This window comes from Ursus americanus, chromosome X (genome assembly GCF_024610735.1).
Source record: "Ursus americanus isolate L20-20 chromosome X, mUrsAme1.1.p, whole genome shotgun sequence".
Taxonomy (NCBI): domain Eukaryota; kingdom Metazoa; phylum Chordata; class Mammalia; order Carnivora; family Ursidae; genus Ursus; species Ursus americanus.
The window spans coordinates 34,348,622-34,368,182 of NC_142164.1; the positions used below are offsets into that span (position 1 = coordinate 34,348,622).

At 35.7% G+C, this 19,561-nt stretch overlaps 1 pseudogene; it reads left to right on the forward strand.

Annotated features, from left to right (window-relative positions):
• The first annotated feature begins 16,814 nt into the window (after positions 1-16,814).
• On the forward strand, positions 16,815-17,663 carry LOC123787785 (glyceraldehyde-3-phosphate dehydrogenase pseudogene; annotated as a pseudogene).
• The last annotated feature ends 1,898 nt before the right edge of the window (positions 17,664-19,561 follow it).

Here is a 19,561-nt window from a genome sequence, read left to right on the forward strand (position 1 = left end):
TTTTAAAGATTTATTTATTTCAGAAAGAGAGAGAGAGAATGTGTGCCTGAGCACAAGCATGAACAGGGGGAGGAGCAGAGGGAGAAGCAGACATGCTGCTGAGCAGGGATCCAGATGTGGGTGGGGCTTGATCCCAGGACCCTGGGATCATGACCTGAGCTGAAGGCAGGTGCTTAACTGACTGAGCTACCCAGGTGCCCCTGTACCAAACATTTAAATAAGAGTTAATACATATTCCTCTCAAACTATTCCCCCCCAAAAAAGAAAAGGAAGGAAAACTTCCCAATTCATTCTATGGGGCCAGATTACCCTCACACCAAGACCAGATAAAGACACCACTAAAAAAGAGAATTAAAGGCCAATATACCTGATGAACATAGATGCAAAAATCCTCAACAAAATAACTAGCAAACTAAATCCAACAATACATTTAAAAAAATCATTCACCATGACCAAGTGGGATTTATTCCTGGGTTGCAAGTGTGGTTCAGTATTTGCAAATCAATCAATGGGATACATCATACCAATAAGAGAAAGGATAAGAACCATACAATCATTTCAATAAATGAAGAAAAAGCGTTTGACAAAATATAACACCCATTCATGATAAAACCCCTCAACAAAGGAAGTTTAGAGGAAACATACCTCTACATAATAAAGGCCATCTAGGAAAAACCCACAGCTAATATCATTCTCAATGGGAAAAAACCGAGAGCTTTTCTTCAGTTAGGAATGAGAGACAGGGATGTCCACTCTCACCATTGTTATTTAACATAGTACTAGAAGTCCTAGCCTGAGCAATCGAACAACAAAAAGAAATAAAAGTCATCCAAATTGGCAAGGAAAAAGTCAAATTTTCACTATTTGCAGATGACAGATACTATATATAGAAAAGCAGAAAGATTCCATCAAAAAACTGCTAGAACAGATACATGAATGCAGTAAAGTCACAGTTTGCAAAATCTGTTGCATTTCTATACACCAATATTGAAGCAGCAGAAAGAGAAATTAATGGGGCACCTGGGTGGCCCAGTCAGTAAGCTTCCAGCTCTTGATTTTGGCTTGGTTCATGATCTCAGGGTCGTGAGATTGAACCCCACATCATGCTCTACACTCTTCAGGGAGTCTGCTTAAGATTTCTCTCCCCTCCTTCTGCCCCTCCCCTTGTTTGCGTTCTCTCTCTCTCAAATAAATGAATGAATGAATGAATGAATGAATGAATGAATAAATAAATAAATAAATAAATAATCTTTTTTAAAAAGGAAAGAGAAATTAAGGGATCAATCCCATTTGCAACTGCACCAAAAACAATAAGATACCTAGGAATAAGCCTAACCAAAGAGGACATAATAATCATTAATATATATGCACCTAACAACAGAGCATCAAAATATGTGAGGCAAAAACTGCTAAAACTGCAAGGAGAAATAGACAAATCCACTATTATAGTTGAAATGTTTAATACACCTCAGTATTGACAGAACAAGCAGGCAGAAAATCAGTAAGGACATAGTTTTCCTGAACAGGTCTATTAATCAACTTTTTCTAATTGACATTTATAAAATATTCCATCCAGTACCAGCTGAATACACATTTTTTTCATGCTTGCTGGAACATTTACCAAGATATACCACATTCTGGGCCATAAAACACCTCAATAAACACAAAGAAATAGAAATCATATACAATATGTCCCCTGCGAGGGAATTATGATAGAAATCGATAACAGAAAGAGCTGGATAATCACCAAATATTTGAAGATTAAACAACACACATAAATAAGACAAGGGTCTAAAGGAAAACATCTCACAATTAAATAAATAATACTTTGAACTGAATAAAAATGAAAATACAACTTATCAAAATTTGTGGGATGAAGAGAAAGCAGAGCTTAGGGGAAATTTATAGCACTAAATGTACATAATAAAAAAAAGGATCTAAAATCAATGATCCGAGCTTCCATCTCAAACTAGAAAAGAACAATTTAAGCCCAAAGCAATAAGAAGAAAAAAATAAAAATTAGAGCAAAAATCAGTGAAAGTGAAAACAAGTCAATAAAGAAAAAAAAACAGCAAAGCCAAATCATTTTAAAAAATGGTAAATCTCTATTCAGGCTACCCAAGAAAAAAATAAAGCAAGCACACATTGCTAATATTAGAACCAAAAGAGGGGCTATCACTACTGATCCCATGGACATGAAAGGATGATAAAGGGATAGTATGAACCTTTCTAAGTCCAAAAATTGGTAATTTACATGAGATTTTTTTTTTAATTCTTTGAAAGACACAAACTACGAAAACTCACACAAGGAGAAGTAGGTAATCTGAATAGACATACATACTAATGAAATTGAGTAAGTAATTCATAACCTTCTAAAAAAGAAAGCAGTAGTCCCAGATGGTTTCACTGGTGAATTCTACCAAAGATTTAAGGAAGAGATGATATTAATTCTCCACAATATTTCCAAACAACAAGGATTCTAGAATAGGTTTGGTACGATAAAAAGTGTTAATTATAAATGTAATTTCAAGCTTTTTGGAATGGAGGAGATTTGCTCCCTCATAAAATAAAGATTATATGATTTTTTTAAAAAAAGGACTTTTTATAAAGCTAGTAAATTAATCTCTACCACTAAAGTGCCTTGTGACCCACCCTACAAAATTATGTGCAGGTTCATATGTACAGGAATATCAAAATCCACCTCTGCCTTCACCTAAATTGAATCCAGTATGTAAAAAGATTAACACAACTCATGTCCTCATGACTTATTCTACCCTTTCAAAATTGAGACATAGTCCTTCCCACATTCCAAGGCTTTGTTGCAGAACTTTGTGGGTAGTGATATTCCCTTATGTAAAGAGTAGTTGAAGAGATTTTATAATTTATACAATTCTGGTCATTGTCTCCAATAGTTCTCTCAGAAAACACCAAGTAACACATAGACAATTAGATTGATATACAAATATATTATAGTTAGACTAGCATAAGATTGTAGAAGAACTTGAAAATTAAGCAAGCTCAGGAATTTAGACCTTGTTCTGAAAGTGCATTCAAAATCAAGATTAGATTTATTCCCATTTTATAGTTATTTTGCATAACTTTATATAAACTCAGAAATTCAAGAGTGAATATTATATTATATTTCACTTTAAAGCCTCTACCGTGTATAAACTATTTGAAGTTTGGAATTTATTTTGTAAAATAAAATACATAGAAAAATGTCTATTTATGTTTGTCATTCTGGATATTGAGGGAGTGATATGAAGGCAGGTATCTAGGGAAGATGGGAAGTTAAGTCAGTAGGCTGGATTAGAAACTCAGATTGAGAATCGCCCATAACTGCTTAATAATAATTATGATTCAGACCACTGGTTCTTAAGTTTTGTACATATGCATTATCCAGAATTTGTGTTAAAAATTGATTTTAATCTTTGGGGTTGGGCCAGGAACCAACAATTATGACAGGCATCACAGATGACTGTGATAAAGGGGTCTCTCTTAGATTTTAGTTTCTGAAATGGATCCTAAGTAAAGGATTCATTTATTAAAAGGATGCTCACAGGAGAAAAATAAGAGAAGGAGAAAACAGTAAAAAGGAAGAAGTCAAATAGGAGTGACATTTTAGGTCAACTCCCAGACTCAGTCTGATCCCATGGAAAGTTCTGGAACATAAATTATAACCTCAGAGTCTGCCCCAGCTTGAATCAAGAAAGCTAGGTTTTCATACTCTGCCTCCATTCAGTCATAGGTTTAGGGGCAACCCAATTAATTAAATTAATTAATTCCCAGGTACTTCCACCTCTGTATGCATTATGCTTTGTGTGTGGATCCAGTAACTCAATCAGTCCCCTTAAGAGTTTTACCTGAAGATCCTTATAAACAAAGTCACTTTTAAGCTGGGGATCAGGGAGAGGTCCAAGATGATTTCAGTAGAGCACCAAATTTGTCTCTTACAGGGTCTGTGGAACACATTTTGAGAAATATTGTTTTTCACTTTTATTTATCAGAAGTGATGAGCCATGGATGAGATAGAATTTTCATGACACCTTACAAAAGGGAAAAGGCTAATATACCAAAAATTAGGTTAGAGCAGTTTGAAATTGAATGGAGGTAATTTTTCTGAATCAGATCCAAAGATACTTTTGACAACTTGATAGTGAGAGATTAGAGTGTAAGCTGGACCTGTTCATTTGTAGACCTGTTCAGAGCTAAATTAGTATCTATCCTTCTCCTATTCACTCATTAACATATGAGTATAAGGAGATTGTGGGAGGATCTATGGCTCCTTTCAGTCTATGTAGTTGAGTTTACCCATATTTCCTTTACACAATTTATATTATTTATGTTTTGCACCCAGCCTAGACAAGGTTACAGGATGAAAAAGGAACTAGTCTACATGCTGTCTAAGGTGTGCTGAGACATATTCTGTAACATCATCAATTCATTTTTATACAGAGTTTTTTCTGTTTTTTTATATTTTCAGCATTGTGTTTGCTAGTGTAAAGAGAAAAGACATGTTTCCTTATATTTGCTAGAATAAAAGAGAGCTAAATTTGGTCTCAAAATCCAAAGAATCCCAGATAAAGCTTGACTGACTAGAAATATGAGATGGAGTAAATTTAGCTGGGAGAACAGACTCTTCAAATGTAACTTGCTTCTCACATGGTATGTTTAGGAAGCTTAACATCTGTGTGAATGTGATACCTGTTGGGCACATGTTTGGGAAATCTACCAGAAGGAGAAAATCACCAGCAGGTGGAACTTGACTCCTGGTACATCTATAATTAAAGATAGAGAGTCAAAATAGGGGGAAATGGTGAGATATCCCAAGTCAAAATAGAAAAATAAGTGTAAGAATTTCTTATAATTTTTAGGCATGCTTGGTTACACTCCATCTAGGCCCTGATGCTGCTGAATAATTTCTTTTTTTTTTTTTGAAGACTTTATTTATTTGAGAGAGAGAGTGAGCAGGGGGAGGGGCAGAGGGAAGGAGAGAGAATCCTCAAGCAGACTCCCTGCTGAGTGCAGAGCCTGATGCAGGGCTATCCCACCACCTTGAGATCATGACCTGAGGCAAAGGCAGACACTTACAACTGAGCCACCCAGGTACCCCTGAATAGTTTCTAAAAGGCATGGAGAACAGTGATCTAAACATATTCAGATAAAAGATTTGGAACTTTTCTTCTATGGCTGTTCTCTGGGAATAAATGTATGTGGGTATATATCAGTATATCAGCATATCAGTATCAAATGTGTACTTATGTGTGAATACTTCAAATTGAATAGCACTACAGTAATTTAAGTTAGCATAAATACTGATATTTACTAAAGTGATAGTCAATTATTGCCCTGGGAAAATATTCCTCACTGAACCTATTTTCTCAATCCATATTCACTTTTACTCAGCACTGGAAATAAAGGCAAATTTCAGTTAATCAAGTTGTAGTACAATCTATTGATAGTGCTCTTAACTCCTCTGCCTTAGTGTTTTCCCTCTTATTCTTTCTACCTCCTCTAGAAGTTTATTTCCACAGTTGGTAATTCAAATTTGGACACACTTTCTTTATTTTTTTTTTTTTATGATTTTTTATTATATTATGTTAGTCACCATACAGTACATCCCCGGTTTCCGATGTAAGGCTCGATGATTCATTAGTGGACACACTTTCTTTAAATCATTAATTGATCTGTCATCAATAAGGTCTCTAATATTGACTTGGTTTCCCCCTGGACAGGCATCACACTAGTTAGCCAATAGGAATCTTCTCTTCCACTTGGCAGTTTTATTGCTTAATATTAACAAATATATTGATAGTCTTTGCTTTTAAGAATCATTTTCTTAGAAGTTCAGTTAGCGGGACACCTGGGTGACTCAGTTAAGTGTCTGCCTTTGGATTAAGTCATGATCTCAGAGTCCTGGAATCGAACCCAGCATTGGGCTCCCTGCTCAGAGGGGAGTCTGCTTTTCCCTTTCCCTCTGCCTCTGCCCAGTTCATGCTCTCTCCCCCCCTCTCTCTCTCAAATAAATAAATGAAATCTTTTTAAAAAAAGAAGTTCAGTTAGCAATCTCTAAGAATAAAGTTTCCTCTGATAAACTGATGAAATTGAGTTTCTGACCCTGAAATTATGAAAATCCTATCAGAGTACAAATATTCTTTGAGGCTATTTCTAAAAGCAGTCAAATTGACCCCCTCCCAACACACACACACACACACACACACACAAATATTATAGTAGCTCCTTTTTTCTCCCTTGAACATGTGTAAGCTTCCCCAATGCTTATTTAAAAATTAAATAAATTGACATTGCTGTTTAGTCTAGCTTCTATTTTGATGCTTTACATTCCCCTAAAGACTTTTCTTACCTCCCTTTAGCAATCATTCTGAGCATAGTTCTAACTTCCATATCCAACACTTTCATGAAACCATGTTTCTCCCTCATACCACTTACCAGAGTTTTAGAATTCACATTTAGTTTGTGTATGAATATTTGATTAAAATGTTAAAATATTTCTGATAAGTATTAACTATGTTATTTGTCCTCATTAAACCACCACTCTTCCACTCCATGATTTCATAAAAACATTTATTTCTAACCCTCACAATTCCAAAAAGCTGCTTTTGGAATTAATGTCATAAGTATAAAATCTAGTCAATTTTTTGTACTTTATTTTTAAAATTGTTTTTGTTACTTTTAACTCAAATTTTTTTGCAGCATTTGATACTGTTGACTGGTTCCTCAAGGCTACCTTGGAATGCACTTTCATTCTTTCAGTTTGGGAGATATTTCATTATTCTCTTTTATTGTCTACTTGAATTGCTGCTGTTGTTGTTTTTTTAAATCTCTGTTGTTTTTACCTTTCTCCAAACTTTCTCCAAATGTAAGCATTACTAAAGCATAGTTCCTGACCATGGAATTACTATTCTAAACTAATTATCCTTCTGAATTCTATTTTATACCTTCAATCACCTTCTCTAGATCTGTAGGCTTGACCCATCCTATCATCAGAGTTCTAGTTCTCTGTTGTAAATAGCCTACTGAACATGTCTATGAATGTCCTCCTCATTTTCCCTTGAACATGCTAATTCTCTCAGACAATGGGAAACTCATCCATTTTGTTCATCCCTTACATAATGATTCAATTATCCAGACCTGTCAATCCTTCCTCTTCATTTCTCATATGTATCTATAGTTCCCACCTTCAAATTCTCAGTACTTCAGAGTACAAAATAATATCTCAGATCATGCTGTGACCGCAAATTTAACTAGTCACATTTCCCTAATCTTATGTCATGCCACTCCTACCCACCCATTTCTATGGGCCCAATGATAAAACATCCTTTTACTCTTTCCTATGAACACTAAAACAATGAACATACCAGCACCAGTTACATACTGCTATCTTACTACCAGTTAGCCTTTTGTTCACTAATAGCATATATTCATACACTAGTGCTTCTTTAAAAAGACTATAAGCTACTTGGTAACATGGACCCCTGCTCCACCCACAACTCTTATTTAGGCAGTAGTGTTAAGATTTTTTACAGCATTGTTATCCTGGGTGATCCTTCCATATTGCAGTATCATAGTTCAATTTTACCAAATCAATATCACATACAAAAAGGAATATATGGGGGCACCTGGGTGGCTCAGTTGGTTAAACATCTGCCTTCAGCTCAGGTCATGATCCCAGGGTCTTGGAGTTGAGCCCCTCATTGAGCTCCCTGCTCAGTGGGGAGCCTGCTTCTCCTCTCCCTCTGCCCCTCCTCTCTGCTCATGCTCTCACACACTCTCTCTCAAATGAATATATAAAATCTTAAAAAAAGGAATATATGGCAATAAACACTTTTAAGATATAATAATAGTACTTTTATGAATATATTACTCTAGAACTTCCAAGGTACTTCCCATCTATTACCTCATTTGAACATCTCATAAGCCCAGATGATGATATTGGTTTAAAATTTTATACTCATTTTATAAATGAAGATGATGAAATTTTCAAAAGTTAAAAAACTTGCTAATTTAAAAATTCACGTCCTTTGATAAATCTAACCATTTCTGCAAACTATTTCAAAATACAGAGAAAGCTAGAACATGTTGACCACAATGTTTCTTACAATAGTGTCAAAAGAATAAATATATTTCCAGTGGATTATTTTTCAACAAAAATTAAAAAGTCAAAGATCTACTCAATACTTAAACCCTGAATAAGACATATAATACCTTTGCTCTGATGAAAATTACATTCGTGTGGGGAGAGTCAGGAATTAAAATTAAATACATAAATAAATAAGCAAGAATATATCAGAATATAACAAGGTCTCTGTGAAAATAAAAGAAGAAAAGAAAAAAGGAAATGGGGATAGGGTTAGGTGATGACTGAAATGGTAGTTTTAAAGCTGTTTGATACAGAAACAATAATTGAGATGACTACTGAGTGACATGTCAAAGTGACAATGCCAAAAATGTAGGTGGTAAAGCAGCATTGAATGCACATTGTAACAGCTAAGTAAAATGTAATGCACAGAAAAAAGGAGGCTGGAAGAAAATATACCAATATGTTTATACTATTCATCTTAAGGCACTATAATTAGGCAGATTTTCCTCTTCTACACAATGAGAAAAAATTAATATGAATTTTAATTTTAACATGATGTTAAACCAACTTGTATGTGGAGGATCCACTATTCAAACTAGGTCTTTGGGACTTGAATTTAGTGTTATTTCTACAACACAAAGGGTCCTATGGGAGAACAAACACTGGTGGAAAATGTTCATATTATATCAAAATAGCAACAATAACATCCATAAAAGAGGCTGTTACAGAGTCAAAGCTGTGAGTGTCTGAATGAATTTAAGAATTTCTTGAGCATATGGATGAAATTAATAGGCACAATTTTTTACTTCAAATTTAGTTAGGTTTTGTGGGTTTTTTGTCTTAGCAAATATGCTGTTCTTTCGTCACTTACATATAATACCCAGTGCTCATCACAAGTGCCCCCCTTAATACCCACCACCCATTTAGCCTATCCCCTGCCCACCTCCCTCCATCAACCCTCAGCTTGTTCTTTATAGTTAAGAGCCTCTTAAAGTTTGCTTCCCTCTCTTTTTTCCCCTTCCCCTATGTTCATCTGTTTGTTTCTTAAATTCCACATATGAGTGAAATCATATGGTATTTGTCTTTCTCTGCCTGATTTCACTTAGCACATATATACTCTAGCTCCATCTCTGTTGTTGCAAATGGCAAGATTTCATTCTCTTTTATACCACATTTTCTTTATCTATTCATCAGTCAATGGACATTTGGGCTCTTTTCATAATTTGGCTGTTGTTGAAAATGTATCTATAAGCATAGGGGTGCATGTGCCCCTTTGAATCCGTATTTTTGTATCCTTTGGGTATTTACTTTTTAAATTTGGATTTATATATGGGCAAGTGAGTAAAGCACTTCTATACAGTAAAGTGAGTAATGCACAGCTAGTATGTATACAATTCTAGGACACATATACCAATGCAGGTATAGAACATTATTCATACTCCATCAAGTTCCTTTGTGTCCCTTCTGATTATAAACACTCCCTTTGCCATTATAGACAGCCTCTCCAGAAGAAGCCACTGTTTAGACTTCAGTTACAATGGATTAATTTTTCCAGTTTTTGAATTTTATACAAATGGTATTATATAATATGCACTCTTTTGAGTAACTCCTTTCACTCAACATTATATTTGTAATACCAATTCACGTATTTTAATGAAGCAGTATTTAATTAATTTCATTGCTATATAACATTGTATTATTTATGCCACATTTGTACATTATATTTGATGAACAATTGGATTATTTCCAGTTTGGGTCTACAATGAGTAAAACTGTTATGAAGAGTTGGGTACTTTTCTTTCGGTGGACATATGCCCTCTCTTGTCTTGGATATGTATGTACCTAGAAATAGAATAGCTGAGTAATAGAATAGGTAAATATTCAGCTTTAGTCAAAACAGACAATACATACACTTTAAAAGCCTAAACTTTAAAAGCCTATGCACTAATAAGAAACTAGAAACTGATTTTTACAATAAACTGACTCAGTCTTGAAAATAAAGACTTTCTGAGGGGGTGCCTGAGTGGCTCAGTCTGTTGGGCATCTACTTTGGCTCAGGTCATGATCCTCGGGATCCTGGGATTGAGCCCCACGCTGGGCTCCCTGCTCAGCGGGGAGCCTGCTTCTCCCTCTTCTTCTGCCCCTCCCCCTGCTCATACTCTCTCTCTCTCTCTCAAATAAATAAATGAAATCTTTTAAAAAAATTAAAGACTTTCTGAGGAAAAGTACAGAAGAATCTGGCTGATTATAATCCTGTACTCATTCCACTGCTGAATTCCATAGCTCTGTGATATATAGGCAAGAGATATTGTTTTTGCAGAAACACTGAAGTCCACATTTCACAATATCTATGTTCTTCCTAATAGAGAAAAGAATGTAAATCAAGTAGACTGTATGTACTCACTGCTTTAAATGCATCTTTTCACAAAGCATTATGTTCCTTTACAAATTATTACTAACTCATAAAGCAGAAGAAAACATAGATTATAGTTTGGTTTTGCCACCAATTTCCCTTTATATTGACAATATTTTGAAAGGTACATTCTAACAAACCCACATTTGAGGAGCTAGTCTTAAAAGGATGACCGATTAACTTGATTAAGTTTCAGCATAGATTCAAAAGAGATTATTTCAAATACATAGACACACTTCACTTTTTAACTTCATCACATCAAATCTCAGTACATTTCTTTTAGCCACTGATATTGTTGAATGGGAAGATCCAGCTACCAATCATAGGTGAGGATTCCCACTAGGCAGAGGAAGCAAAGAATAACAATGCCAACCACCAGAAGTAGGAGCTCACAGATCTTGGCCCACAAGGTGCTGGTTGGAACAATGCTTTACTCACAAAAAGAATAGATGCAATAAGATCAGCATCTCTACTGTGCACTGGTCCCCTGTGGCCAGTGGCTCCCTCCCAATACCAAGGCAGGGCAAGGGACTGCACATATTCCTTTTCTGCTGCAGCAAAAAGACCATGTTCCATTCCAGGTAGGGACAGATATACTGGCGGGGCTGGCTAAGTGCATTATGAAACACATGTTTAAGTAATACAAGGAAGTTCACTGTGTACCCAACACAGGGAAAAATTTCTCTTAATAAGGAAGAAGGAACCTAAACCAAGAGACAGCTTGGCAGTAGACCTCCATATAAAGGAACGGTCCAGGCACAGGGCACTGACTGGGCAACCCCTGAGGAGGATAGAAGGTCATGTGATAGCTATTTTCCCAAAATGGAAGGCTTTCCAATTTAATCACAGAAAGGCTTCTGGTAAGGAGTAAAGTTAATTATGTAGCACAATTTGAACATCTGCATCATATTTTCTTTACTGGGGTAAAAAACACATAAATTTACCCTCTTAATAGTTTTTTAAAATTTTTTTATTATGTTATGCTAGTCACCATACAGTACATCCCTAGTTTTTGATGTAATGTTCCATGATTCATTACTTGCGTATAACACCCAGTGCACCATGCAATATGTGCCCTCCTTAATACCCATCACCGGCCTATCCCAATCCCCCATCCCCCTCCCCTCTGAAGCCCTCAGTTTGTTTCTCAGAGTCCATAGTCTCTCATGCTTCATTCCCCCTTCTGTTTACCCCCCCTTTCTTTATCCCTTTCTTCCCCTACCGATCTTCCTAGTTCTTATGTTCCATCAATGAGTGAAACCATATGATAATTGTCTTTCTCTGCTTGACTTATTTCGCTTAGCATTATCTCCTCCAGTCCCATCCATGTTGCTGCAAATGTTGAGAAATCGTTCTTTCTGATGGCTGAGTAATATTCCATTGTATATATGGACCACATCTTCTTTATCCATCCGTCTTTTGAAGGGCACCTCGGCTCCTTCCACAATTTAGCTATTGTGGACAATGCTGCTATGAACATTGGGGTGCATATGTATCTTCACTACATCTGTATCTTTGGGGTAAATACCCGGTAGTGCAATCGTTGGGTAATAGGGTAGCTCTATTTTTAACTTTTTGATACCCTCTTAATAGCTTTTAAGCATACACTACAGTACTGTTAACCATATGCAAATTGTTGACCATAGATTTCTAGAACTGTTTTATCTTGCATGACTGAACTGTCTATAGCCATTAATAACAAGTCCTTGTTTCCCCCTCCCCTACAGTCCCTGGAAAACATCATTCTACTTTCTGTTTCTGTGAGTTTCATTGCTATAAGTAACTCATGTTAGTGTGATCATGTAATATTTGTCTTTTTGTGATTGGCTTATTTCACTTATCACAATGTCCTTAAGGTTATCTATGTTGTAACATATGACAGAATTTCCTTTTTAAAAAAGCTGAATTGTATACATATTCTATTGCATATATATGCCACATTCTCTTTTTCTATTCACCCATTAACGGACAATTAGGTTCCAAATTCCTCATCTTGGCTTTGTGAATACTGCTGCAAATCTCTCTTCAAGACCTTATTTTCAGTTGTTTTGGATACATACCCAGAAGTGGGATTGCTAGGTCAACAGTTCTAATTTTAATTTTTTAAAGATCCTCTATGCTGTTTCCAAAGCAGCTGCACCATTCTGCATTCCCAGCAACAGTGCGCAAGGGTTCAAATTTCTATACATCTTTACTAACACTTGTCATTTCCTGAGTCTTTTTTTTTTAAATAGTGGTCATCCTAAAGGGTGTCAGCTGACTTATCATTGCGGTTTTGTTCTTCATTTCCTGATGATTAATGATGTTGAGAACGTTTTTTCTTTTTTCTAAGATTTTATTTATTTGAGAGAGAGAGAAAGAGAGTGAGGGGAGGAGCCAAGGGAGAGAAACAAGCAGACTCTACACAGAGCATGGAGCCCAATGCAGGGCTAGACCTCACAACCCTGAGATCTTGACCTGAGCCAAAATCAAGAGTTGGATGCTTAACTAACTGAGTCACCCAGGTGCCTCAAGCACATTTTCATATACCTGTTGGCCACTTATAGAACTTCACTGCAAAAATATTGATTCAATTTCTTTGCCCATTTTTAACCAGATTGTTTGATCTTTTTTATTGAGTTTTAAAAATTCTTTATATATTCTGGATATTAACCCTTTATTTGGTATATGATTTGCAAATATTCTCTCCCATCCCATAGGTTACCTTTTTACTTTCTTATTTCCTTTGCTGTGTAGAAGTTTTAAAGTTTGATGAGGTCCCATTTGTCTATTTTTACTGTTGTTACTTGTGTTTTTTGGTGTTATATCCAAAAAAAATCATTGCCCATTCCAATGTCATGAAGCTTTCCCCGTTTTCTTCTAGAAGTTTTATCATTTTAGAGCTTATCCTTAGGTTTTTAATTCATTTTTGAGCTAATTTTTGTGTATGGTATATACAAGGGTCCACTTTCATTCTTTGTTATGTAGATATCCAGTTTTCCCAATAACATTTGTTGAAGAGACTATCCTTTCCCTATTGTGCAGTCCTGGCCCCCTTGTTGAAGACCAGTTAACCATATATATGAGAGTTTATTTCTGAGTTTTCTCTTCTGTTCCAATGATGTATGTTTGTCTTTATCCAATATCATACTGTTTTTACTACTGTAGCATTATTTTTTTCTTCTTCTAAGATTTTATTTATTTATCTGACAGAGAGAGAGAGAGAGGAAGTGCAAGCAGGGGGAGTGGCAGGCAGAGGGAGCAGCAGGCTCCCCACTAAGCAGGGAGCCTGATGTGGGGCTTGATCCCAGGACCCTGGGATCATGACCTGAGTTGAAGGCAGACTCTTAAATGACTGAGCCAACCATGTGGCCCATACTGTAGCTTTACAATATGTTTTGAAATCAGGAAGTGTGAGGCCTCCAGCTTTGTTCTTCTTTCTCAAACTGTTTTGTGTCTATTCAGAGTCCTTTGAGATTTTATATGAATTTTAGGATTTTTTTTCTATTTCTTAAAAACAATGTCATTAGAATTTTGATAGAGATTGCATTACTCTGCAGATTGCTTTGAGTAGTTTGGTCATTTTAACAGTATTAAATCTTCTAATCCATGAACATATGATATCTTTCCATTTATTTGTGTATTCATTAATTTCTTTGAGCAATTTTTTTAATTAAATTTTTTTTTTTTAGTTTCCAGTTGACAGGTCTTTCTCCTCTTTGGCTTACATTCTCCTCTTTGGTTTCCTAAGTATTGTATTCTTTTTGTAACTATTGTAAACGGGATTGTTTTTTAAATTTTTTTCAGATTGATGTTAGTTTATAGAAATGCAACTGATTTGAGTGATTTCTAATCTGCAAATTTATTGACTTATTTGTTCTAACAAATTTTTTCATAAATTTTTAGGGATTTCTATATTTAAGGTCATGTCATTTTGGAAAGAGATTATTATACTTCAGGACACCTGGGCAGCTCAGTCAGTTAAGCATCTACCTTTGGCTCAGGTCATGATCCCAGGGTCCTGGGATCAAGCCCTGTGATGGGCTCCTTGCTCAGCAGGGAGCCAGCTTCTCCCTCTGCCTGCTCTGCCTCCTCTGCCTGCTCTGCCTCCTCTGCCTCCTCTGCCTTCTCTGCCTCCTCTGCCTCCTCTGCCTGCTCTGCCTGCTCTGCCTGCCACATCCCCTGCTTGTGTGCTCTCTCTCTCTGACATAAATAAAATCTTAAAAAAAAAGATGGTAAGAGTGGGCATTCCTGGCTTGTTTCTGGTTTTACAGGAAAAGTTTTTAGTCTTTCACTATTGAGTATAAATTAGCTATAAGCTTTTCATATATTATCATTGTTATGTTGAGGCAATTTCCTTTTATAAGTAGTTTAAGTGTTTTCATCATGAAAAGCTATTGAATTTTGTCAAATGATTTTTTTCTACTGAGATGGTCATGTGATTTTTATTGTTTGTTTTGTTAATGTGTTATATCACATTGATTGATTTGTATATGTTGAATCTTCTTGCATAACAGGTAAATCCCACTTGGTCATGGTATATGATTATTTTAATGTGCTGTTGAATTTGGTTTGCTAGTATTTTGTTGAAGACTTTTGCATTAATATTCATCAGGATTATTGGACTGTAGCTTATTTTTTTTCCTTGCAGTGTCTTTATCTGGCTTTGGTATCAAGGTAATTCTGGTCTCATCAAATAAGTTTGGAAGTGTTCTCTCCTTTTACATTTTTTGGAAAATTTTGAAAAGGATTGGTATTAATTCTTTTTTTAAACTTTTGGAAGAATTCACTAGTAAAGCCATCTGGTCTCGAGTTTCTCTTTGTTGGAAGATTTTTGTATTACCTTGATAATTTATTTTATTAGTCCAAACACATGAAAAGCAAGACTTGAAATAGTTATAAATCACTTCCTGCATATTCTCAATATATGTATTTATTTTAACTTTCTCTGACAGTCAAGCTAAAATGGCACTTCAATATTGAAAAGAGTCAATTGGAATACTGAAACAACCACTGAAACAAGGCTTTAAGCAACATAAATGAAATATAAAATGGACAAAATTAAAATATCACGTTTACTCATCTAAGATGAAGAAAGTTCGAAGGCATAAATAAAATGGTGACCCTAAAATAAAAATAATAAAAGTGACTGTCAATGTTGCCATAAGGGGCAGAAGATCATATAATATAAATATATATTCATATCACTGCATTTCTAGGTTTTCTCTGTCTTTTCATGTTGAATTTCATTCTAAACATTTGGTCACGGTGTTTCATTTGACTATTGCAGGCCAGATTTTGCAGTGAGCAATAGCAATCTAGCAATTAATATTGAATGTCCTCTACCTTCAAGAAACTTAATGTGTTCTGAAGGAGGCAGCCATGCATATGAAATTTCCTTTGGAAGTATCAAGGAGGGAGCAACTAATTTCAACTATGGGGTAAACAGAAGGTACTATTTGAAACTGTCCTCGTCTTTTTTCTCATTTCAGTTCAATAATTCCTAGAATACAATCCAACATTTATTTACAATTTATACAATAATAGTTGATATTTACTGAGCACTTAATATATGCCCCTATAAAGATTAATTATACAAGTAATCCAAATATTGGCAGAGGTAACTCTGGCTTTTGACATTTAGACATATTAATTAAAGCATGTGTTACTCATTCTTTGGAGCCCAGTGCTCTCCTCAAGATTCCTGCTCTTCTATGGACTTCTTCACTTTTGGCTCTAGGTCCCTCCTTTCACCGATGTCAGAATCTTATTCTCTAATATCATACCAACGTTCTCTTCTTTGTACTAAACCATTTATAGGAACTATTTACAAAAGACATTTGTGTGTGTCACTTACTTTACTAAAGGTTTGAGCAGGTAGAAGAATTTTACATTTCAAGAATACCAAGAAATTAAAATTAGTTATTTGTGTTCTTAAGCATTTTGGCCATCCCGATACTGAACATTTCCAGCCACTTATTTATTCATAGTTCAGACTTCCATAATTTCAATTGATTACCTCTCTCTCTTCTTTCTCTTCATGACTAAGAAATCTATTCATTTCTCAAGCAGAGGAGTTAATTATTTCTTACTGTCTTTTTCTAAATCATGGTTTCAGGACCTTGTCTTCCATAGCTAAATAAATAATTTAGGCTCCATTTCCTCCCTGTTCAACAGACAGCTGTATCTTCTTGTGCAATGCCAGCTGTATCCCTGAGACGTAATGGTGAAAGAGTAAATGGATTTGGCCATATTGGACACCTAGTCACCAAGACTGCTTTTAATTCTGATGGAGTGGATACTGTCACCACCAATGACCTCAACTATATGGTCTACATGTTACTGTAATTTTTAGCATGGCAAGTTCAGTGGCACAGTCAAGGCTGAAAATGGGAGGCTTGTCATCAATGGAAAGTCCATCTCTGTTTTCCAGGAGCAAGATCCTGCCAACATCAAATGGGGGTAATGCTGGTACTCAATATGTTGCAGAGTCCACTTGTGTCTTCACTACCTTGGAGAAGGCTGGGGGGCTCACTTGAAGGGTGGAGCCAAAGGGTCATCATCCCTGTCCCTTCTGCTGATGCCCCATGGTTGTGATGGGTGTGAACCATGAGAAGAATGAAACTCCCTCAAGAATGACTGCAATGCTTCTTGTACTACCACCACCTGCTTGCCCTTGCCCAGCCAGGGTCATCCATGAAAACTATATTGTGGAGGGACTGATGACCACAATCCATGCCATCACTACCACCAAAAAAACCGTGGATGACCCCTCTGGGAAGCTGTGGCATGATGATCAAAGGGATGCCCAGAACACCATCCCTGTTTCTACTGCCACTACTAAGGCTGTGGCAAGGTCATCCCCAAGCTGAATGGGAATCTCACTTGTATGGCCTTCTGTGTCCTCACCCCCAATGTGTCAAACTTGAATCTGACCTGTTGCCTAGAGAAAGCTGCCAAATATAGTGACATCAAGAAGGTGGTGAGACAGGTATCAGAGGGCTCCCTAAAGAGCATCCTGGACCACACTGAGGACTAGGCTGTCTCCTGCAACTTTAAGAGTGACACCCACTTTTCCACTTCAGATTCTGGAGCAGCATTGCCCTCAACAACCACTTTTTCAAGCTTATTTTGTGGAATGACAATAAATCTGGCTACGGCAACAGGTGAATCTTATTGTCCACATAGTCTCTAAAAAGTAAGAACTCTCTGGACCACCAGCCCCAGTGAGAGCACTGGAGAGGCCCTCAGCTGCTGGGGAGTTCTTGACTCAACTCAATCCCCCCAACACACTGGGAATATCCTGACTTTGACAGTTTCCATCTCAGACCCACAAATCAGAAGAGCTTAGGGAGCCCTACTTTGTCAGGTACCATCAATAAAGTATACTATACCCAGCCTAAATAGTTTTACTTTTTCTAAATACAGTTCCTTTTATAAGAGGAATTCTGTTACCAACGGTTTAAATTATGTATTTTCACTCTGCTATCCATATTCTTTAGTTTACTTTTTATGATAACCCAGTGAACCAGGTATCATTCATTGTCTCCATTTTAAAGATTAGAAAACTAATGATGAGTTAAGTTATCTGAAGTTGGAAAATTACAGATCCAAGAGTAGAATCATAATTTGATTCCAATAACCTATAAGGGGTGTGTGTCTGTGCGTGTGTTTGTGTGTGTATATGTGTGTATGTGTATTTCTACTTATATATCTTATCCTGCTTGACTAGGAAAAATCTCAAAGCCTAGATCTGCAAAAGAAGTCATTTTCATTTATCTAGAGTAGCATATTGCCTAGAACATATAGAATTGGAGCCAATAAACATCAATTTTTTTCTATCTCTGAAATTCAGTGAAACATTCACATTTTATTTATTTGGTTTGGGTTTCTGTTTCTACATACTACTATTCTCAGAAGGAGAGAAATCACTTGACAAGTATACTCACAGAATTCTAATCTATGACTTCTAATTGAAGAGGAGTTATTAATAGCTTCAAGATGTTTTCTAAGCATATTCTTCTATAAATAAAAAATTACCAGTAAATTCAAATACTACCCTTTAGAAGCTATTAAGATGTGATTCTTTGAATAAAGTTTCCACTTCAAAATCATCAAGATATGTAGAAATAACAAAGTTAGTACTCTAAATGTGATTGGAGGGGTGGGACAATTGTGATTCCTAACATTGATGTTCACATTATAGAAAACAACTGAAACTTAAGTTTTCACTTAATATAATGTATATAGAGAAAAAAATACAGCCATAGCAAATACTTATATTTAGCACTGGAGCTTCCTCCGGCTTTTGGAGATCTTCAGTAAACATTTGCTACATCAAGCCAAATCTAGGAAGAGAAATATTTCTAATATACATGTTCATATTGCCAAAATTTTGATAAAATATACTTCTCCTACAAGTAAATGAGAAAGGCCTACCTTAAAAAAAAGTTAAGAGCTAATAAAGAAAATTTTGAGTCTGATGTAAATTCCAAATTGAAGCACACTTAAGCCAGGTATCAGTAATTATCGAGGTGCCTGGTATGAAGAACTAAACCATGCTACGTCTAAGGACAAAAAAATTTATGGTTAGGCTAGCTTTGTGTCTCTTGTAAAGTTTCAGAACTGAATATATGAAATTGACTGGCAGTAGTCCGAGATGGAAGGAGGTGGTGGTCTTTTAACCAGAAAATTGAATGTAGTGTACCATAGTTCAAACTGAGATGTAAATGATTAACTCCTAGGAATTTTGTTAATATTCTTGTTCCTATTAATACTATCATGTATCCTAGAGAATTAACCTAAACACTGTTATCTATATGTTAGAATGATACCAGAAGTTCATTAATAAAATGCCTAAAAAGCTAAAAAAATTTCCATGGATAGCATGGAAAATTTTAAGGTGAAAAATTATCTTTGAAGAAACAGAAAACAGTTGACTCTTCATAAATGAGGTGTTACAGGTCAAACAGTGATCACATTACAAATTATATATTTTAGTTTTTTGAAGTTTAAGCCTAAATTTATTAACAAATAGCTCCTTACAATTTTTTTTAAGACACCCATCT